At 46.7% G+C, this 24,347-nt stretch overlaps 1 protein-coding gene across 2 annotated transcripts in view; it reads left to right on the plus strand.

Moving 5' to 3' along the window:
- The window catches only part of LTBP1 (latent transforming growth factor beta binding protein 1), a 332,339-nt gene that overhangs the window by 134,084 nt on the left and 173,908 nt on the right, over positions 1–24,347 (plus strand). The gene's annotated exons all lie outside the window — the stretch shown is intronic.

The raw sequence follows: 24,347 nt of genomic DNA on the forward strand, positions 1-24,347 counted from the left end.
CGCTCACCGGGCCACAATAACTCAGCCTCCCATCACTGTGCTTTCTGTTAGGACTGTAAATGCTTTATGGTAGGGAAGTGGTTTCCAACCTGCTGCAAAACTACATCTCCCAGTGTGTGCGATACTGTGGGTTGTAGTTTTGCAGCAGTTGAAGGCCACAGGTTGGCCACCACTGGTCACCTATAGAGTGCTGCTTATAGCAGGTCAGTGACACAAGTGGCTACCTCATTTCCCACTCAGAAAAGGTGTGTGTTCCTGGGTGCTCCCCATGTGGTCGGTGACCCCCTTAGGCACGTGTTTCCTGTTTCTGTTCAGAGAATAGGATACAGCGGAGGTGACGACCCTTCCGGCAGTACTTACACTGAGATGGTTGTTATTCGCTCTCTTTACTCCCCTTATATATGGCCGGCTCAGACTGTCCTGTCTGGATTTTGTTCATTCATTCTCTGTGATGGGTCGGAGCTCCTGAAGCACAGCCGGAGCTCACCGGATCAGTCAGCCCCAAGGCGCTCACACTCCAAAGCATCAAATATTTCAGAATTTACAGAACTTTACAGAGAGTCATTTCTGCCCAGACGTCCTGCACACATTTCTGGCACTGGCAGGCGGGTATCACAGACATGTATCCCAGGCATGGATCGCAAACGTGTGTCCCAGGCATGTATCACAAACGTGTATCGCAAACGTGTATCCCAGGCATGTATCACAGACATGTATCCCAGGCATGTATCACAAACGTGTATCCCAGGCATGGATCGCAAACGTGTGTCCCAGGCATGTATCACAAACGTGTATCCCAGGCATGTATCACAAACGTGTATCGCAAACGTGTATCCCAGGCATGTATCGCAAACGTGTGTCCCAGGCATGTATCGCAAACGTGTGTCCCAGGCATGTATCACAAACGTGTATCCCAGGCATGTATCGCAAACGTGTATCCCAGGCATGTATCGCAAACGTGTATCCCAGGCATGTATCACAGACATGTATCCCAGGCATGTATCACAGACATGTATCCCAGGCATGTATCACAGACATGTATCCCAGGCATGTATCACAGACATGTATCCCAGGCATGTATCGCAAACGTGTGTCCCAGGCATGTATCACAAACGTGTATCGCAAACGTGTATCCCAGGCATGTATCACAGACATGTATCACAGGCATGTATCGCAAACGTGTGTCCCAGGCATGTATCGCAAACATGTGTCCCAGGCATGTATCACAGACATGTATCCCAGGCATGTATCGCAAACGTGTGTCCCAGGCATGTATCACAGATGTCAGTGTCAGTGTATAAGGACTGTGGGTTCCCCTATAGAGGATACAGACACAACAGGATGGTAAATATATAGAACACATATGATGATGCATTAACATTTTGCTGCTGATTTGACTTCGACTTCACAGTATAAGCTTAAGGCTCAGAAAAGCTCATGTTTAACCCATACACCATAGAAACATTGGAAACAAATGCAGATATGATGCCGGGAATTCTATTAGCCTCATGTGACAACTGGTAATATGATGGCCATGTGTATGGCGGTGTACAGATTGGGGCTGGCTTCACACTAAGTATATTTCAGTCAGTATTGTGCTCCTCATATTGCAACCAAAACCAGGAGTGGATTGAAAACACAGAAAGGCTCTGATCACACAATGATGAAATTGAGTGGATGGCCGCCATATAATGGCAAATATTTGCTGTTATTTAAAAACAACAGCCGTTGTATTGAAATAATGGCCGTTATTTACTGTTATATGGCGGCCATCCACTCAATTTCACCATTGTGTGACCAGATCCTTTCTGTGTTTTTAATCCACTCCTGGTTTTGGTTGCAATATGAGGACCACAATACTGACTGAAATATACGTAGTGTGAACCCAGCCTTATATTATATGTCAGCATGATAACCTGTGTATAAAGTGTATACATATATATATATATATATATATATATATATATATATATATATATATATATGTGTGTGTGTGTGTAAAGTATATATATAGTTGTGCTTAAAAGTTTACACAGAATTTTTGCTTTCTTTTTCTTTTTGCAAAGAATATGAATGAACCGGTCATGGTTAGTGGTCGGGTGACGCCAGTTATTGTCACACTACTGTTTTCTCTTTATAAATCATAAGAACAACCAAAAAAACCCAAATGACCATGATCAAAAGTTCCCATCCCCCAGTTCTTAATACCATGCATTGCCCCCTCTAACATCAATGACAGCTTGGAGTCTTTTGTGGTAGTTGTGGATTAGGCTCTTTATGTTCTCACATGATAAAGCCGCCCATTCTTCTTGGCCAAAAGCCTCTTGTAAATTCCTGGGCTGTTCTGCATAAACTGCGCGCTTGATACTGAGGTCAGGAGACTGAAATGGCCACTCCAGAACCTTCACTTTGTTCTGCTGTAGCCAATGGAATGTCATCTTGGCCTTGTGGTTTGGATTGTTGTCATGTTGGAACATGTATGTCCCATGCGCAGCTTCTGGGCGGATGAGTGCTGATAACCGGCTGCATTCATCTTTCCTCCAAGTATCTTGTTCCTTTGTAGCTCACACATCCCCAAAACATCAGTGATCCAGGTCCGTGCTTTACAGTAGGACCGGTGTTGAAGGCATGGGCCTTGCGAGTTTTCTTTGCATCCCAAACAATTTTCCTAGCAGTTGTGGCAAAGTTTTTGTCAATTTGTGTCAACTTCTGTGCGTGTTATCAGGTCAAATGACCAGGGTATGTGAACTTTTGTTCAGGGTCATTTGGATGTTTTTGCTTGTCATGATGGACCCGTCATTGGCTACAGCAGAACAAAGTGAAGGTTCTGGAGCGGCCGTCTCAGTCTCCTGACCCCAATATCGTTGAGCCACTCAAGTGCACAGTTCAGGAGGCTTTTTTATTAAGAAGAATGGGCGGCTTTACCATCTAAGAACATAAGCAGCCTCTTCCACAACTACCACAAACGACTTCAAGCTGTCATTGATATCAGAGGTGTTTTTAGTTGACAATAAATGATGTCACCCGACCACTGACCATGAGTGGGGGAAAAAGTTTTTGTGTTATTATTCATATTCTCTGAAAAAGGACAAGAAAGCAAAAATTCTGCCGGGGTATGTAAACGTTTGTGCACAGCTGTATATGTATATGCACCACGTATAGAACACCTATTTATATGTATATATGTATATGCACCACGTATAGAACACCTATTTATATGTATATATGTATATGCACCACGTATAGAACACCTATTTATATGTATATATGTATATGCACCACGTATAGAACACCTATTTATATGTATATATGTATATGCACCACGTATATAACACCTATTTATATGTATATATGTATATGCACCACGTATATAACACCCATTTATATGTATATATGTATATGCACCACGTATATAACACCCATTTATATGTATATATGTATATGCACCACGTATATAACACCCATTTATATACACTCAGCGGCCACTTTATTAGGTACACCATGCTAGTAACGGGTTGGACCCCCTTTTGCCTTCAGAACTGCCTCAATTCTTGGTGGCATAGATACAACAAGGTGCTGGAAGCTTCCTCAGAGGTTTTGGTCCATAGTGACATGATGACATCACACAGTTGCCGCAGATTTGTCGGCTGCACATCCATGATGCCAATCTCCCGTTCCACCACATCCCAAAGATGCTCTATTGGATTGAGATCTGGTGACTGTGGAGGCCATTGGAGTACAGTGACCTCATTGTCCTGTACAAGAAACCAGTCTGAGATGATTCTAGCTTTATGACATGGCGCATTATTCTGCTGAAAGTAGCCATCAGATGTTGGGTCCATTGTGGTCATAAAGGGATGGACATGGTCAGCAACAATACTCAGGTAGGCTGTGGCGTTGTAACCATGCTCAATTGGTACCAAGGGGCCCAAAGAGTGCCAAGAAAATATTCCCCACACCATGACACCACCACCACTAGCCTGAACCGCTGATACAAGGCAGGATGGATCCATGCTTTCATGTTGTTGACGCCAAATTCTGACCCTACCATCCGAATGTCGCAGCAGAAATCGAGACTCATCAGACCAGGCAACGTTTTTCCAATCTTCTACTGTCCAATTTCGATGAGCTTGTGCAAATTGTAGCCTCAGTTTCCTGTTCTTAGCTGAGCGGAGTGGCCCCCGGTGTGGTCTTCTGCTGCTGTAGCCCATCTGCCTCAGAGTTGGCCGTACTGTGCGCTCAGAGATGCTCTTCGGCCTACCTTGGCTGTAACGGTTGGCTATTTGAGTCACTGTTGCCTTTCTATCAGCTGGAACCAGTCTGCCCATTCTCCTCTGACCTCTGGCATCAACAAGGCATTTCCGCCCACAGAACTGCCGCTCACTGGATGGTTTTTCTTTTTCGGGCCATTCTCTGTAAACCCTAGAGATGGTTGTGCGTGAAAATCCCAGTAGATCAGCAGTTTCTGAAATACTCAGACCAGCCCTTCTGGCACCAACAACCATGCCACGTTCAAAGGCCTCAAATCACCTTTCTTCCCCATACTGATGCTCGGTTTGAACTGCAGGAGATTGTCTTGACCATGTCTACATGCCTAAATGCACTGAGTTGCCGCCATGTGATTGGCTGATTAGAAATTAGGTGGGAACGTGCAGTTGGACAGGTGTACCTAATAAAGTGGCCGGTGAGTGTATATCTGAATATGCACCATGTATATAACACCCATTTATATTTATCTGTATATGCACTATTTATATAACACATTTCCTGCGGGATTGCTGACCGACATCAGTAGCCAGCAGGTGCAGAGCTATGGCTTTAGTTGCACTTGAGTTTCTGTGTGTTTTTATTGGGTTCACATTGCTTGTCGGATTCCCTTCATGTCCACCGCTGTGATTCAGCAAGGATTTCTGTCTGCGTTTGCTTGGCTCGGCTTATGATGTCAGTAGCAGTTGCCATGTCAGGTGGATGCAAAGTTACTCCAACTTACATCAGTGAATTTACCTTGCGGTGGTTGTTTGAGGACCTAAAGATTTCTATATGTGTGTGTATATGTATATATATATATATATATATATAATATATAGCTGGGGGCACTTAAAGGAGAAGTCCGGCGAAAATTTTTATTACAGTATTTTATTGCCCCCCAAAAGTTATACAAATTACAAATATACACTTATTACGGGAAATGCTTATAAAGGGCTTTTTTTCCCTGCACTTACTACTGCATCAAGGCTTCACTTCCTGGATAAGATGGTGATGTCACGACCCGACTCCCAGAGCTGTGCGGCTGTGGCTGCTGGAGAGGATGTTGGCAGAGGGATGCTCAGTGTCCATCCAGTGCCATTTCCCGTAATAAAAGTATATTAATTTGTATAACTTTTGGGGTGCAATACAATATATATATATATATATATATCTAATATGCAGGAAAATTGGCTTTGTGCTGCCAATCAGCAGCTGGTGGGCGAAGTTTTCTGCTTTTCATAAATATCCAGGACTACCGAGCACATGTATATAATAGAGAGGACTACTTATTGTCTGTTATTAAGGAGGAAATTTCTGGATCAGCTGCACAGAACAATGTAAAGGCCCTATTCCACGGGCCAACTGTGAGGAGCAAACGTGCACTGCGTTTTCGTTCCCCGCTCGCTGCCACGGAGACATGCGGCGGCAGCAAGCAGGTGAGTGTGGAATGGGCTGCGGTGAGCTGCGGGGGGGGGCTGCCAGGATGATCGCTAGATTGTCCGGACAGCCCATAGAGGATCGCTGCTATTGGCCCTATTCCACGAGTCGTCATAGAGGAGCAAACAAGTGCTGTCAGTGCTCGTTTGCTCCTCGTTTCCCGCTCGCTGCCGCCACTATTCAACGCAGCGAGTGGGTGAGTGCGGGAGGACGGCGGGGAGCTGCGTGGGGGGCTGCCCGGGTGATCGCTGATCATCCGGGCAGCCCATAGGATATAGCAGCGTCTGCTGCCGACGCTCCTATTCAACGGAGCGACGGCAGCAGATCGTTGCTGTATCAGTCGCTTGTTTTTCAACATGTTGAAAAATAAGCGACTGCAACGATCAGCCGACATGAACGATGTCGGCTGATCGTTGCCTTCTATTCCACGGGACAATTATCGTCCGTAGAAGCCAATATTAGCCAAATACGGTTGATAATCGTTCCGTGTGCCTCAAGTGATCCATCATCCTGCTCAGCTTCTCTGTCACTAGTTTATGCCACCCTGAGACGCCATACACCTGCTGACCCTGAGATAGGACGCCATAACCCTGCTGACCCTGAGATAGGACCCCATAACCTGATGACCCTGAAATAGGACGCCATAACCTGCTGACCCTGAGATAGGATGCCATACACCTGCTGACCCTGAGATAGGATGCCATACACCTGCTGACCCTGAGATAGGAGGCCATAACCCTGCTGACCCTGAGATAGGACGCCATACACCTGCTGACCCTGAGATAGGACCCCATAACCCTGCTGACCCTGAGATAGGATGCCATACACCTGCTGACCCTGAGATAGGATGCCATACACCTGCTGACCCTGAGATAGGATGCCATATACCTGCTGACCCTGAGATAGGACGCCATACACCTGCTGACCCTGAGATAGGACGCCATAACCCTGCTGACCCTGAGATAGGACGGCATAACCTGCTGACCCTGAGATAGGACCCCATACACCTGCTGACCCTGAGATAGGACGCCATACACCTGCTGACCCTGAGATAGGACGCCATACACCTGCTGACCCTGAGATAGGACCCCATACACCTGCTGACCCTGAGATAGGAGGCCATACACCTGCTGACCCTGAGATAGGAGGCCATAAACCTGCTGACCCTGAGATAGGACGCCATAACCCTGCTGACCCTGAGATAGGACGCCATTACCCTGCTGACCCTGAGATAGGACGCCATAACCCTGCTGACCCTGAGATAGGACGCCATAACCCTGCTGACCCTGAGATAGGAGACCATACACCTGCTGACCCTGAGATAGGACGCCATAACCCTGCTGACCCTGAGATAGGACGCCATTACCCTGCTGACCCTGAGATAGGACGCCATACACCTGCTGACCCTGAGATAGGACGCCATTACCCTGCTGACCCTGAGATAGGACGCCATAACCCTGCTGACCCTGAGATAGGACGCCATAACCCTGCTGACCCTGAGATAGGACGCCATTACCCTGCTGACCCTGAGATAGGACGCCATACACCTGCTGACCCTGAGATAGGACACCATACACCTGCTGACCCTGAGATAGGACACCATACACCTGCTGACCCTGAGATAGGATGCCATACACCTGCTGACCCTGAGATAGGATGCCATACACCTGCTGACCCTGAGATAGGACAGCATAACCTGCTGACCCTGAGATAGGACGCCATACACCTGCTGACCCTGAGATAGGACCCCATACACCTGCTGACCCTGAGATAGGACCCCATAACCTGCTGACAGAGTCTCTGTAAAAGTAAGTAGAATGTAAATCATTCGGGATAAAGCTATTGTTGGTACTCCTTTATAATATACTTATTGGGGAGAGGTGGCATTTCCCCCTCTTTGCAGCAGCCTGTTATTCCAGCTCTCCTAATTATAGTTTCTCCTCCTCCCTGATAAGTCTGGTTAGAAGATTACAGAGACTAGATTTAGGGGGAGGAGGCAGTGTGGCTGCAGTTTCTGTTCCTTTCTATTGCTGTGTTCACACAACATGTTGCTGCCCATGGTGAGACTAACAATTTCTTACATACTATCTATTCAGTCTCCTTCCCCCAATTCTCAGCTGCTGCTTTCAGCTGAAGACAAAAATCTGTGTGTGATCTTTTCTCTCTGTCTCCCCCTCCTCCCCCTCTCTTCTGAGATGGCTGATGTAAACAAGTCCCTGGCAGGCTGTATCTGCAACATTGTAGCTACTTTGTAATGCTGGGAGCAATGGCGGATTATAATGTAGGCGGTTTGGGCGGCCGCCCGAGGCTCCGGGGGGCCCTATGCCTTGCCGCCCACATTATAATGCCGCCCGGGAGGCCCCCTTCCCCCCGCCACTGCACTCTTGTGACCGCAAGCATTGTTTCGCTTGCGGTCACAAGAGTCTCCGGCTGCCTCCGTCTGATGCGCGGCTGCCGGGGGTGTCCCGTCCTCTCCCCGGCAGCGCGCGCATCACACAGCTCCTAGTGCTACCTGGCGCCCTGACTTCCGGTACTGGGAGCGCACGTACCGGAAGTCAGGGCCCAGGCGGCACTAGGAGCTGTGTGATGCGTGCGCTGCCGGGGAGAGGACCGGACACCCCCGGCAGCCACGCATCAGACGGAGAGAGGATCGACGGGGGAACGCAGGGTAGGTGAGTTGTATTTTGTTATTTTTGTGTTATTTACTCACTGGAGGGCATCTATAAGGGGGGAAAGAGGGGGACCATCTATAAGGGAGGGGGGAGAGGGGGACCATCTATAAGGGAGGGGGGAGAGGGGGACCATCTATAAGGGAGGGGGGAGAGGGGGGACCATCTATAAAGGGGAAAAGGAGGACCAGCTATAAGGGGGGAGAGGGAAGAGGGGGACGAGCTATAAGAGGGGAAAGAGGGGGACCAGCTATAAGAGGGGAAAGAGGGGGACCATCTATAAAGGGGGACTATCTCCTATAGGATTAGCACCCTCCTCTCCTGACATCCTCTGTGCTGCTCGGACCTCTCCTATAAGATCAGCACCCTCCTCTCCTGACATCCTCTGTGCTGCTGTGACCTTGGGGGGGGCAACATCAGGGGACCAGGTGAGGTGGCGATATGTTTATTGGGGGCAGTGGAGGTGGGGTGGGCAATGCTTACTGGGGGTAGCAGCAAGGGACCAAACATTATGTTTATTGGGGCCAGCAGGGAGGGGAGGCAGGCAGTGTTTATTGGGGACAGTGGGGGGGGGGGGGGACGCAGTAGCAGATTATAATGTGGGCAGATTGACTGGGGGGGGGGCCCAGGTTGGGTGGACAGCTCGGGGCCCAGGGTACATTTAATCCGCCACTGGCTGGGAGGGTTATTCTGAGGTCAAGTTGCTGATGAACTCACTGTGAATTACCCTCCCTGCATTACAACGAAGCTACAATGTTGCAGATACAGCCTGCCAGGGACTTGTTTATAATCAGCTAGAGCAGGGGTGTCAGACTCAAATAGAAAGTGGGCCACAATTAAAAACTCGGACAAAGTCACAGGCCAACCTTGATGTTTCCTTGATATTCATTGGAGCGCACAAGCAGCATATCTTGAACTTTCAGAGCAGCGTGCAGCATTCCTGGCACTGACCCCCTGTGCCACCATACAGTAATAATGCCCTCTGTGCCCCATATAGTGTTGATGCCTGTGCCCCTGAATATTAATAATGTCCTCATGAATCCTAATACCCTAAGAATGCCCTCCATACTGTAATAATGTCCCCCATACCTCCATACAGTAATGTCACCTATGCCCCTATACAGTAACAATGCCCCCCATACCTCCATACAGTAATGCCACCTATGCCTCCATACAGTAGTCACCTATGCCCCTATACAGTAACAATGCCCCCCATACCTCCATACAGTAATGTCACCTATGCCTCCATACAGTAGTCACCTATGCCCCCATACAGTAATGTCACCTATGCGCCCATGCCCCCATACAGTAAAAATGCCCCTCCATACAGTAATATCACCTATGCCCCCATACAGTAATGTCACCAATGCGCCCATGCCCCCATACAGTAAAAATGCCCCCCCATACCTCCATACAGTAATATCACCTATGCCCCCATACAGTAACAATGCCCCCCCATACCTCTATACCGTAATGTCACCTATGCCTCCATACAGTAGTCACCTATGCTCCTATACAGTAACAATGCCCCCCATACCTCCATACAGTAATGTCACCTATGCCTCCATACAGTAGTCACCTATGCCCCTATACAGTAATGTCACCTATGCGCCCATGCCCCCATACAGTAAAAATGCCCCTCCATACAGTAATATCACCTATGCCCCCATACAGTAATGTCACCAATGCGCCCATGCCCCCATACAGTAAAAATGCCCCCCATACCTCCATACAGTAATATCACCTATGCCCCTATACAGTAATGTCACCTATGCGCCCATGCCCCCATACAGTATTAATGTCCCCCATACCTCCATACAGTAATATCACCTATGCCCCCATACAGTAACAATGCCCCCCCCATACCTCTATACCGTAATGTCACCTATGCCCCCATACAGTAACAATGCCCCCCATACCTCCATACAGTAATATCACCTATGCCCCCATACAGTAACAATGCCCCCCCCATACCTCTATACCGTAATGTCACCTATGCCCCCATACAGTAACAATGCCCCCCCATACCTCCATACAGTAATATCGCCAAAGCCCCCCACACCTCCATACAGTAATGTCACCTATGCCCCCATACCTCCATACAGTAATGTCACCTATGCCCCCATACCTCCATACAGTAATATCACCTATGCCCCCATACAGTAACAATGCCCCCCATACCTCCATACAGTAATATCACCTATGCCCCCATACAGTAATATAACCTATGCCCCCATACAGTAACAATGCCCCCCATACCTCCATACAGTAATGTCACCTATGCCCCCATACCTCTATACAGTAATGTCACCCCCATAAAGTAATAATGTCCCCAATGGCACCATACAGTAATGTCACCTATGCCCCCATACCTCCATACAGTAATATCACCTATGCCCCCATACAGTAACAATGCCCCCCATACCTCTATATAGTAATGTCACCTATGCCCCCATACCTCCATACAGTAATGTCACCTATGCCCCCATACAGTAACAATGCCCCCCATACCTCTATACAGTAATGTCACCTATGCCCCCATACCTCCATACAGTAATATCACCTATGCCCCCATACAGTAATATCACCTATGCCCCCATACAGTAACAATGCCCCCCATACCTCCATACAGTAATGTCACCTATGCCCCCATACCTCTATACAGTAATGTCACCCCCATAAAGTAATAATGTCCCCAATGGCACCATACAGTAATGTCACCTATGCCCCCATACCTCCATACAGTAATATCACCTATGCCCCCATACAGTAATAATGTCCCCAATGGCACCATACAGTAATGTCACCTATGCCCCCCTACCGTATTGACACTAGTTAGTGTTGACACTACTTTTGTGTCTGTCAAAAAAATGGATCCTTTTTTTTTTATATTGAAAGTCAATGGAAAAACGGATCAGAACGGATGCACACAAATGCATCCGCTTTTTTTCATCTGTTTTTCATCGTTTTTTTGCAAAAAACGGATTTCAAAAACGGATTTCAAAAACGCAGTATGAACCTAGCCTAAGTTTGATCCTTCGGCATTTGACTACTGATGGCTGAAGAAGTTGGATGCAGTTCAGGATAACCTAGATCCAGCTCTAGGCCACAGACTGTATCCACCAGGACCCCCTAGGGCTGCATCCAACTTCTTTAGCCACCAATATTCAGATGCTGAGTGATGGGACTTGGGCATGAGTTGCGCTCCTCTCTAGCAGTGCAGCAATCCATCTCATTTACATATTCCTTAAGTAAAAATTTAGCTGAGGTTACAAAATAATAATTTTCTGTGGCGAGCTATTGTTTACTGATAGATCAGGGGCGAGGAATGGCCGGCTATATCCAAACATATATATATATAATATGTAGTAACTCAAGAGCGTCAGATGGCCACGAAGCACAAGAATTCTCAATAGGCTTATAGAACTTATTATAGAGCATATTATATGGCTCATTATAGAGCTTATTGTATGGCTCATTAATTGGCTATTAGAGCTTACTATAGAGCTTATTGTATGGCTTATTATAGAGCTTATTGTATGGCTTACTATAGAGCTTATTGTATGGCTTACTATAGAGCTTATTGTATGGCTTACTATAGAGCTTATTGTATGGCTTACTATAGAGCTTATTGTATGGCTTACTATAGAGCTTACTATAGAGCTTATTGTATGGCTTACTATAGAGCTTACTATAGAGCTTATTGTATGGCTTACTATAGAGCTTACTATAGAGCTTATTGTATGGCTTACTATAGAGCTTACTATAGAGCTTATTGTAGATTTTATTGTAGAGCTTATTATATGGCTTTTTATAGAGTTTTTATTATAGACCTGGGATGGCACTTTCTTTTTCCCCCAATCCTGGCCGCTGCTCTCTGGTGGGAGAAAAGTTTTGGAAATGGTCTTTTATCTGTTATATGAAAGTTTCTATGCTGCGTCCCTGCTGAACATTCCGGAATAATCCAGCCATTCCGGAGGTATATACTGTATACTGTGTATATAGCCTTCATCCCCCGCCAGGTGTTTACATGGCAGTCTGTGGCTCTTGTTGGCAGCGCCCTGTGATTGAGCTCAGAAATATGTCGAGGATTTCACTGAGAGTGAAGGAATTTACCTGTCAGGACTTGTGAGGGCCGGAACCAGATGCTCCCACCCGAGGCAGAGACCCCTGTGATAGTGCCAGGTTATTACAGCGCAGCCGTCCCAGCCCTGTGACCCCCAGCAATACACACATCTGACATGTCATAGTCCCCGGACCCCCAGCAATACACACATCTGACATGTCATAGTCCCCGGACCCCCAGCAATACACACATCTGACATGTCATAGTCCCAGCACCCGGACCCCCAGCAATACACACATCTGACATGTCCTAGTCCCCGGACCCCCAGCAATACACACATCTGACATGTCCTAGTCCCCGGACCCCCAGCAATACACACATCTGACATGTCATAGTCCCCGGACCCCCAGCAATACACACATCTGACATGTCATAGTCCCCGGACCCCCAGCAATACACACATCTGACATGTCATAGTCCCAGCACCCGGACCCCCAGCAATACACACATCTGACATGTCATAGTCCCAGCACCCGGACCCCCAGCAATACACACATCTGACATGTCCTAGTCCCCGGACCCCCAGCAATACACACATCTGACATGTCCTAGTCCCCGGACCCCCAGCAATACACACATCTGACATGTCATAGTCCCCGGACCCCCAGCAATACACACATCTGACATGTCATAGTCCCCGGACCCCCAGCAATACACACATCTGACATGTCATAGTCCCAGCACCCGGACCCCCAGCAATACACACATCTGACATGTCATAGTCCCCGGACCCCCAGCAATACACACATCTGACATGTCATAGTCCCCGGACCCCCAGCAATACACACATCTGACATGTCATAGTCCCCGGACCCCCAGCAATACACCCATCTGATATGTCATAGTCCCCGGACCCCCAGCAATACACACATCTGATATGTCATAGTCCCCGGACCCCCAGCAATACACCCATCTGATATGTCATAGTCCCCGGACCCCCAGCAATACACACATCTGACATGTCATAGTCCCAGCACCCGGACCCCCAGCAATACACACATCTGACATGTCATAGTCCCCGGACCCCCAGCAATACACCCATCTGATATGTCATAGTCTCCGGACCCCCAGCAATACACACATCTGATATGTCATAGTCCCCGGACCCCCAGCAATACACACATCTGACATGTCATAGTCCCCGGACCCCCAGCAATACACACATCTGACATGTCATAGTCCCCGGACCCCCAGCAATACACCCATCTGATATGTCATAGTCCCCGGACCCCCAGCAATACACCCATCTGATATGTCATAGTCCCCGGACCCCCAGCAATACACACATCTGACATGTCATAGTCCCAGCACCCGGACCCCCAGCAATACACACATCTGACATGTCATAGTCCCCGGACCCCCAGCAATACACCCATCTGATATGTCATAGTCTCCGGACCCCCAGCAATACACACATCTGACATGTCATAGTCCCCGGACCCCCAGCAATACACACATCTGACATGTCATAGTCCCCGGACCCCCAGCAATACACACATCTGACATGTCATAGTCACAGGACCCGGACCCCCATCCCCCGGACCCTCAGCAATTCCCACATCTGACATGTCATAGTCCCCGGATACCCACTAGTACACGTCAGTAACTGTCCAGAGCAGGAGAGGTTTTCTATGGGGATTTGCTGCTGCTCTGGACAGTTCCTGACATGGACAGAGGTGGCAGCAGAGAGCATTGTGTCAGACTGGAAAGAATACACCACTTTCTGCAGGACATACAGCAGCTGATAAGTACTGGAAGACTGGAGAGAATACTCCACTTCCTGCAGGACATACAGCAGCTGATAAGTTCTGGAAGACTGGGGAGAATACTCCACTTCCTGCAGGACATACAGCAGCTGATAAGTTCTGGAAGACTGGGGAGAATACTCCACTTCCTGCAGGACATACAGCAGCTGATAAGTTCTGGAAGACTGGAGATTTTTTTTTAATAAAAGTAAATAACAAATCTGTATAACTTTATGAAACCAGCTGATTTGAAAGAAAAAATATTTGCTGGAGTTCCCCTTTAGGCTAAGTATACAGAGCTTGAAAGAACATCTTGTAGTTGACGTTGGTCCTCCATACTCCATACTTGCCTTACAGCAGCTAAAGCTTATGTCACATGTCGGGGCATGATGGGAATTGTAGTTTTGCAACATCTAGAGGGCGGTAGGTTCCCCATCCCAGGCGGTCCCAGCTGCCTGACTGTTTCCTGCTCTGCGTCATAAATGAGGAATCCTACAAAGCGACTGACAAGAGCCGACAAATTTACACAGGAAGCTTGTGGTCATTCCTGGGCACCACCCGGGAGAATGTCCGTGCACCACCCGGGAGAATGTCCGTGCACCACCCGGGAGAATGTCCGTGCACCACCCGGGAGAATGTCCGTGCACCACCCGGGAGAATGTCCGTGCACCAGCCGGGAGAATGTCCGTGCACCAGCCGGGAGAATGTCCGTGCACCAGCCGGGAGAATGTCCGTGCACCAGCCGGGAGAATGTCCGTGCACCAGCCGGGAGAATGTCCGTGCACCAGCCGGGAGAATGTCCGTGCACCAGCCGGGAGAATGTCCGTGCACCAGCATAGATTAAAAGACAGTGTGACTGTGGGCAGCTGGGTATTTGTCTCATTTTTATTCTCACTAGATTGTCTGACCACACTGGCCGGCTGCCAATATTTAAAGGGGTTCTTCTTCCAAATTCTTCCAAATTAACTGGTGCCAGAAATTTATTTACTTCTATTTAAAAATCTCCAGTGCTCCAGTACTTATCATCTGCTGTATGTCCTGGAGGAACGGGTGGATTCTCTCCAGTCTTCCAATAATCAGCTGCTGTATGTCCTGCAGGAAGTGGTGGATTCCCTCCAGTCTGACACAGTGCTCTCTGCTGCCACTTCTGTCCCTGGAGATGTTGGACTCTTAAAGGGTTTATCCAGGATGAGAGAAAACACAGCTCCTTTTTGGAAAAACAGCACCACCTCTGTCCCCAGGTTATGTACAGTATTACAATTCACCTCCATTCACTTCAGTGGATTTGAGCTGAAACCCCCCCCCCACACACACACACACACAAACTGGGGCTAGGAGAAGCGCTGTTTCTGAAAAATTGCCATGTTTCCCTAAGCCTGGACAGCCCCTTTAAGGAGATCAGTCTGACCCAAATGCTCGGCTCACAAGCGGAAGTCGAAATCTAAAGGATCTGTGATTAGATGCAGTGTGTGACATCCGACAGCTTCATGTATCTAATGAATAAGGAGGAAGCTTCTAGAACAGTTTTCAAGCTATTAGTTTGCTGTGAGGGACAAGTGCAGCTTTATCCTCCGTTACAGGATGGAAGCTGTAAGTAGCGGTAAGTAGCGGTAAGTTACAGTAAGTAGCGGTAAGTTACAGTAAGTAGCGGTAAGTTACAGTAAGTAGCGGTAAGTTACAGTAAGTAGCGGTAAGTCACCCCTTAGTAGTTACCTGGATTTCTGCATTGATCTTTCTTGATGTAACAATCTATCTGGGTGGATGATGTGCACGTACTTGTACTAGTCACATCTGTTATTACACACACTGAGTAAACCTCGTCAGTGCAGGGAGGCAAAATTAGTCAAGGTCTATGTCAATGACTGAAAAGCTGATTGGTAGTTCCTGAAATAAAACCAAACAAAGGGAAACTAATAACCAAAGTATAACAGCAGAGGTCCGACAGACCTAAGACTAAGCGGGGAACGAAACCAAGCCTAACTAGTCAGCGACTACCAGGACCTTCCCCAGGACCTTCCCCAAGCCAAAAGCACAAATGCACATTCATGTTCTAAGAGATAAAAGAACAAGTGAAAAAAGAAAGAATTCAAGCTGTGAAAGGAAGCATCCTAGTTTTTTGCCTGCTTTGCTGCCTCAGGGGCCCGGACACCTCAGGATCATTGAGGGAACAATAAATTCAAAACCTTTTACAGGAGAATGTACAGGCGGCGGGACACGTCCTCCAGCTGAGCAGATACTGGGTGATGCAACATGGCAGTGACCTGAAGCACAAAGCACCAGCGGAGCCGCTAAAGAACCATAGGAAAGTCCTCAGAGTCCGGGCCGCCACTGACACCCAGAGTCCGCTCCTCAGAGTCCAGTCCGCCACTGACACCCAGAGTCCAGTCCTCAGAGTCCAGTCCGCCACTGACACCCAGAGTCCAGTCCGCCACTGACATCCAGAGTCCGGTCCTCAGAGTTCGGGCCGCCACTGACACCCAGAGTCCGCTCCTCAGAGTTCGGGCCGCCACTGACACCCAGAGTCCAGTCCGCCACTGACACCCAGAGTCCGCTCCTCAGAGTCCAGTCCGCCACTGACACCCAGAGTCCGGTCCTTAGAGTCCAGTCCGCCACTGACACCCAGAGTCCGGTCCTCAGAGTCCAGTCCGCCACTGACACCCAGAGTCCGGTCCTCAGAGTCCGGCCGCCACTGACACCCAGAGTCCGGTCCTCAGAGTCCAGACCGCCACTGACTCCACACTTCACAGGGGATGGATGGATATTCTTCCTCAACTCTCTGCAAGTTTGGTGGAGATGATGGCTGCTAAGGGGGTTCACTTCCCTTTTCTCCCTTCACTGTGGACATTTACTCAATGTGATCAGTTAGAGACGTGACCAGTATAACTGTGTATGTGTTATTAGATTGGTTACGTTGTGTTTTTCTATAATTGGGACTTTGTATTCGGTATGGAAATCCAGACAATTCCAGAATGTTCTCTTGCATCTTCTTGCAGCTGTCGCTGATACAATTATATTCCAGTCCAGACAATGTCGTTTGTTGTCAGTGGCGTCTTAGTATTTTTCTTGACTAGCAACACTTCTGTGTATCTATCCCCTTGAAGTCTATGAAGGGACATGTATGAACGGTCCGCCCCAGGTATATACCAGGGAGAAGGCATAGATTTGCCCCTTCTCCCGGTTGTAGGCCTGCTGGAAGTAGGTTTAGATTTGGTACGCCGCGCGCAGGTTCGTGCGCCTCTTAGTAAATCTGGCCGTGGAAAAGGGACCGGGGCCTAATTTAAGGCCGGAGTATCTAATCCCCCGTGTGTCTAAATTGTAGTTGCACAAGCTCAACAACCACAGAGATGGCACAGGGTAAAATGATGGTGGCCGTAGAGTTCTGAGGCACTCTATACCTGGTGGTTTCATAATCAGCCATGAAATGCATCCAAATAATTATTCCAACCGCATAGGTAAGAAGATACTGGAGGATGGCGACGTCCAATCACAGAAACTCCACATTATTACAAGAGGAAGTCTCAAAGAACTACAACGTAGCCCAATAAAAGTGTCCATGATCAGTGGAGATGCCACCAGCTGGACCTCTGACCATCACCATTTGATTGCCGATCCTTGTATCCGTGACCATTTTATTGGTTGGATATCCGGGGACTCCTGTCTGCCTAGTAGTGTGACGTGTGTCCCCTGTCTTATAGATGGCGGATAAGCTGGAATAACCATTTGAGGAGTAAGGAAAATTACACTCAGGTTAATTTAGGATTAAGGTAAAATGAGATAATACGCGAGATATTGAAGAGAATGACCTTGTGACCTAATTCAGAATCTTGGCATGTCTGATAAGATGTCAGCTTCTTGGAATGACCCTCACTCGCAGCGTTACTATTTGGGCGGTGGGAGCATCATACCGTGCGTACGTCTTATTTCCTTTCTGACCAGCGCTATACTGAGCTGTATATAAGAGACGGGCCGCCACGTGAAGCATTTGGCTATTGAGTGACGGCCAGTTCACCAGAGGTTGTGAGTTATCTTTGGCCTCTGTAGGTAACTGGGTCCCTTTATGGGGAAAAAAGAAGCAAAAAGACATAAAAGCAAATAAAATCTAATTTCCTTGGTGTGTCCATGATTTATCTGGAACAATAGTGATATATTGATGATCCAGTATCCTCAGCGTGACAGGTAGAACGATTGGAGATGACCTTCCCGATTATATCGTTTATCAGTGATCGGGGATTCTCACGCGCCGTCTCCGTCCGTACACGCCGCTTTGTTATATTCTGTGCCGTTCTGACTAGAATAGTTCCAGGATGGGGAATTATTTATAAATGCAGGAACGTACACTACGGAGAGACGAAAAAACTTTCCCTGTAAATAATACTACTAATAATCCTTAATCCATAATCATACATATATGTGATGTCACATTGGTGAAGGCCGTGATCTCGGACGGCCAATGGAGCCCAGGCTTGTGAGAACACTGACCGCTGCCGCCCTCTGCAGGGGGTATTAGACAGGGAATGGTGTCACCTAGTTGGGTATGTTCATGTAGTCATAGTCTTGTGCGATAATGTGGGACTTATAGAAAAGTGGGCAGGGCTTCAAGATAAAGGAGGAGGAGCCGCAATGATATACACCAGCAGGTGGGGTCAATTATAGTGGAAATCTCATAGCTGACGTATATTTGTACGGCTGTTTCAAGGGCAGCTACAGATGCAGCAGGTTGAGATCACAGGTGTCATAATAGGTTTTATGTAAGACGGGTGTGTGACGGTATTAGGGTCCTATTATGCTGCGTTTTACACGAAACTATAATTGGCCCGATCGTACGATTAATGATGTCGGAGTAACAATTTTTTTTTCCATAACGGTCAGCGTTTAGACGGTACGATATATCGTACGGAAATTCGTTTTGCGATCGTTTAAGCCTATCTCACACATTGGTTAAATTGGCGAACGTCTGTTTACACGGAATGATCTGCAAATTTTTGCCAACGATGAACGACTATTTTGGAACATGTAAGATCAAAATAAACGATTTCTCGTTCGTCATTTTATCATTCGCAGCGTTTACACGTGCGATTATTATTCGAATTCCATCGCTATCGTGCGAATTCGCACGATAATCGTTTCGTGTAAAGGCAGCATTAGACGAAGCAATTTTTAACAATTAATTATAAACGGTTGCAAACAAGATTCTTTATTGTTAACCTGAAATCTTTTCCTCTATTACACAGAACGAAAGTCATTTTATGGGTAAAACAGGTCAAGAGGGGTTACAGGTCATTATTAAAGGGGTTTAGCCACCCTGTGTGTGTATCTTTAAAAGATTAGCAGCAAGTTTAACTGGTAGCTCATACTGGGAGCCATAGTGCTAGACTGGGAGCCATCTCTGCAGCCCCCCTCAGAGTACTGATGTCGATCCACTCCTGCATCGTCTCGGTGTGTAAATGAACGCTGTTGGTTCTCTGTACATGGCGGTCTGCAGAGGAGTGATAACACGGATGTCACTGCAGGCACAATGACTTGTGGTGTTACGTGTTCCTCCACAGGCAGCCATGTGTGCAGGGAGAAGGTGCCTGGAGGGGTGACAAGGGTTGGGTGGAAGGGTATTATTACACAACGATTAACGATCTCAAACGACGACTCCATATCGTACACCCTATTACATGGAACGATTATCGTTACCTATGATCGTTGTTGTAGTCGTTCTTTCATCATTTCTACGCTCGGACAGAGCTATTACACCAACCAATCAGCAACAGATCATTTTCCTAAATGGCCCAATTTTTAAATTAAATACTTCTTCTTCCATATTATTGTTCTTACGCAATAAATCAACTTATCCTTGCTGTTGCCTGGCGCCAAAATGTCAAAATAAATGCAGCCCGAAAAGGCTCTTTTGTTCATTCATTCGTATGCAATATATCGGTTTTTTGTTTTTTTTTTCGTGTCCACTAATGGCACAGACAGTAAAATAGTTATGGCAAAGTATAGTCTTGTATAGTATGTAGTATAGTCTTGTATAATATGTAGTGTAGTCTTGTATACATGTAGTATAGTCTTGTAAAGTATGTAGTGTAGTCTTGTATAATATGTAGTGTAGTCTTGTATAATATGTAGTGTAGTCTTGTATAATATGTAGTGTAGTCTTGTATAGTATGTAGTGTAGTCTTGTATAATATGTAGTGTAGTCTTGTATAATATGTAGTGTAGTCTTGTATAATATGTAGTGTAGTCTTGTATACATGTAGTATAGTCTTGTAAAGTATGTAGTGTAGTCTTGTATAGTATGTAGTGTAGTCTTGTATAATATGTAGTATAGTCTTGTATAGTATGTAGTGTAGTCTTGTATAGTATGTAGTGTAGTCTTGTATAGTATGTAGTGTAGTATGTAGTGTAGTTGTGTATAGTATGTAGTGTAGTTGTGTATAGTATGTAGTGTAGTCTTGTATAGTATGTAGTGTAGTCTTGTATAGTATGTAGTGTAGTCGTGTATAGTATGTAGTGTAGTCGTGTATAGTATGTAGTGTAGTCGTGTATAGTATGTAGTGTAGTCGTGTATAGTATGTAGTGTAGTCTTGTATAGTATGTAGTGTAGTCGTGTATAGTATGTAGTGTAGTCTTGTATAGTATGTAGTGTAGTCTTGTATAGTATGTAGTGTAGTATGTAGTGTAGTTGTGTATAGTATGTAGTGTAGTCTTGTATAGTATGTAGTGTAGTCTTGTATAGTATGTAGTGTAGTCTTGTATAGTATGTAGTGTAGTCGTGTATAGTATGTAGTGTAGTCGTGTATAGTATGTAGTGTAGTCGTGTATAGTATGTAGTGTAGTCGTGTATAGTATGTAGTGTAGTCGTGTATAGTATGTAGTGTAGTCTTGTATAGTATGTAGTGTAGTCGTGTATAGTATGTAGTGTAGTCGTGTATAGTATGTAGTGTAGTCGTGTATAGTATGTAGTGTAGTCGTGTATACCATGAAGTGTAGTCGTGTATACCATGAAGTGTAATTTTGTATAGTATGAAGTCTAGTCTTGTATGACATGGTGTGTTTCTTCTGTAAGAGCTGACACAAGATCCCTGTTTCACGGACGCTGCGTATAAATCTTTTTCTTGGATCCCAAATAAACCAAATCTGAGCACATTGCAGCCGCTTTCCTTTATATATTCGGTGTTTTACCACAATATATGTTCTGTTTGCCGTAATATACTGGAGGATTATAGCTCATTTCTGACATTTTTTAATCCTTACTTTTGCTGGTTCAAAGCCCAGACCCATTAAGTGAAGTCTGACGCATGATCTAAAACATACGTCCAATGTTTATAGCCAGTCGGCCTTAGTCACGGCTGTTCCTTTCATTATGAATTAGTCTGTAGTATCGGGCTTTTATGCTAGTTGGATATTTATAGGATTAGATTGGTCCAGAATAATTTTTTGCTAATTCTAACATGTTGATATATGTCAAGAAAGCTCGGTGTCTGGAAACGACTGTGGAAGGTGGCGGATTCCAAAGCTCTTGTTTAGGTTGAGCATTCTTGGCCGGCTCCCGTGCAGGCACCTCGGTCTCGGTGTCAGGCGGCTGCCATCACATGGAAGTTGTTGATTAATTTATGGCATGAAAACAGTTCCAGAGCAATTTTGCAAGCTTCGCAGTATATACGGCAAGTAGTAAGGTGGGATGCAGAGCCGGCTGATGTGAAATCATAGAATTCCCCAATGACAGACCAAAGATGGTATCATGGAAGCCTTGAATTAGGGACTCGTGTCAATCTTTCAAAAATAATTATATCTAGGAAAATATTATGTCTCTGTTTAATTTTAATAAAAAGCGTCAAGTAAATATCCATCCTGGCAGCGATACACGTCTGGGGTAACTGGCGTGTCTGATATCACGTCAGGATTCAGAGCCAGAGAGGAGAAGCCATCTGATGCCTGATGCCGGCCCACAGAAGCTTTGGGAGGAACTGGTCGTATATCGATCTGTGGGGAACGTTTGCTCTGTGGTCCAGCGGTGATGGCGTTATTCTCGGTTGGAAAATATTGATACCCGTCCACTGATTGAGGGATTAACAACAAGAGGTCTAAACCTATTCATGTACAGTGTAGCCGCCTGGAGTGTGGGATGTCAGGGAGGATGGAGGGTATGCTGCATAGATGGAGATATGCATAGAGGAGGAGGGCTATGTGCACTCCGGCCCCAGTCATCTGTAGTCTGCCCCAGTCACCCCAGTCTACCTCAGTCACCCCCAGCTGCCCCAGTCAACTCAGTCACCCCAGTCTACCTCAGTCACCCCCAGCTGCCCCAGTCACCCTCAGTCACCCCCAGCTGCGCCAGTCACTTTCAGTCTACCTCAGTCACCCCCAGTCTACCTCAGTCACCCCCAGCCCCCCGCCCCTCAGTCACCCCCAGCTGCCCCAGTAACTTTCAGTCTACCTCAGTCACCCCCAGTCCCCCATAGCTGCCCCAGCCCCCCTGCCCCTCAGTCACCCCAGCTCCCCTGCCCCTCAGTCATATCACCCCCGCCCCTCAGTCACCCCAGCCCCCCGCCCCTCAGTCACCCCCAGTCTACCTGTCACCCCCAGCCCCTCCGCCCCTCAGTCACCCCCAGTCCCCCTCAGTCACCTCCAGCTCCCCCTCAGTCTGCCCCAGTCACGGGGGGGAGCACTGTTAAACTGGGAAGCAATACAGTTGTCTCAAACGTCACTAAAATAGTATCTGACGCTACGAGAAAAAAATCTGTTTATTTAGCAAAATTATTTTTAAAAATCGAGATTTAAACCAAGAATCGTCCATTTTTTTTAAAAAAATCGAGATTTTATTTTTTGGCCATATCGCCCAGCCCTACTTGTAGTTCTCCCTGAGGTGTTATAGATGGTGATGATGGTACTTGTAGTTCCCCCTGAGGTGTTATAGATGGTGATGATGGTACTTGTAGTTCCCCCTGAGGTGTTATAGATGGTGATGATGGTACTTGTAGTTCCCCCTGAGGTGTTATAGATGGTGATGGTACTTGTAGTTCCCCCTGAGGTGTTATAGATGATGATGGTACTTGTAGTTCCCCCTGAGGTGTTATAGATGGTGGTGATGGTACTTGTAGTTCCCCCTGAGGTGTTATAGATGGTGATGATGGTACTTGTAGTTCCCCCTGAGGTTTTATAGATGGTGATGATGGTACTTGTAGTTCCCCCTGAGGTGTTATAGATATTGATGATGGTACTTGTATTTCCCCCTGAGGTGTTATAGATGATGATGGTACTTGTAGTTCCCCCTAAAATGTTATAGATGGTGGTGATGGTACTTGTAGTTCTCCCTGAAGTGTTATAGATGGTGATGATGGTACTTGTAGTTCCCCCTGAGGTGTTATAGATGGTGATGGTACTTGTAGTTCCCCCTGAGGTGTTATAGATGGTGATGATGGTACTTGTAGTTCCCCCTGAGGTGTTATAGATGGTGATGATGGTACTTGTAGTTCCCCCTGAGGTGTTATAGATGATGATGGTACTTGTAGTTCCCCCTGAGGTGTTATAGATGGTGGTGATGGTACTTGTAGTTCCCCCTGAGGTGTTATAGATGGTGATGATGGTACTTGTAGTTCCCCCTGAGGTTTTATAGATGGTGATGATGGTACTTGTAGTTCCCCCTGAGGTGTTATAGATATTGATGATGGTACTTGTATTTCCCCCTGAGGTGTTATAGATGATGATGGTACTTGTAGTTCCCCCTAAAATGTTATAGATGGTGGTGATGGTACTTGTAGTTCTCCCTGAAGTGTTATAGATGGTGATGATGGTACTTGTAGTTCCCCCTGAGGTGATAATGGAGAAGCCCTTAATAGTGATGAGGTGCAGAGAAAACCAGTCGAGGCAGTGAGGTGAAACAGTGACTTTTACCTGTATAAGAAGTATATAATATGAACTGTTTCCTTATCCTTAATATCTCTCAATATGGCCGACTGCCAGAGATGGGTCACTGATGTTATTCTGGAGGTATGGTCATGTATGTGGAGTTGTCCTTTGTGGTTTGGATAGATAGTGAACCCCAACCCAGTGGGAATGGAGTCCTTTAAGGGTATCTGGGCCGGGCCGTGAGCCACAATGTTCCGGATGCCAGAATATATAAGGGGATGT

Source organism: Dendropsophus ebraccatus, chromosome 15 (genome assembly GCF_027789765.1).
Source record: "Dendropsophus ebraccatus isolate aDenEbr1 chromosome 15, aDenEbr1.pat, whole genome shotgun sequence".
In the NCBI taxonomy this organism is placed as follows: Eukaryota; Metazoa; Chordata; class Amphibia; order Anura; family Hylidae; genus Dendropsophus; species Dendropsophus ebraccatus.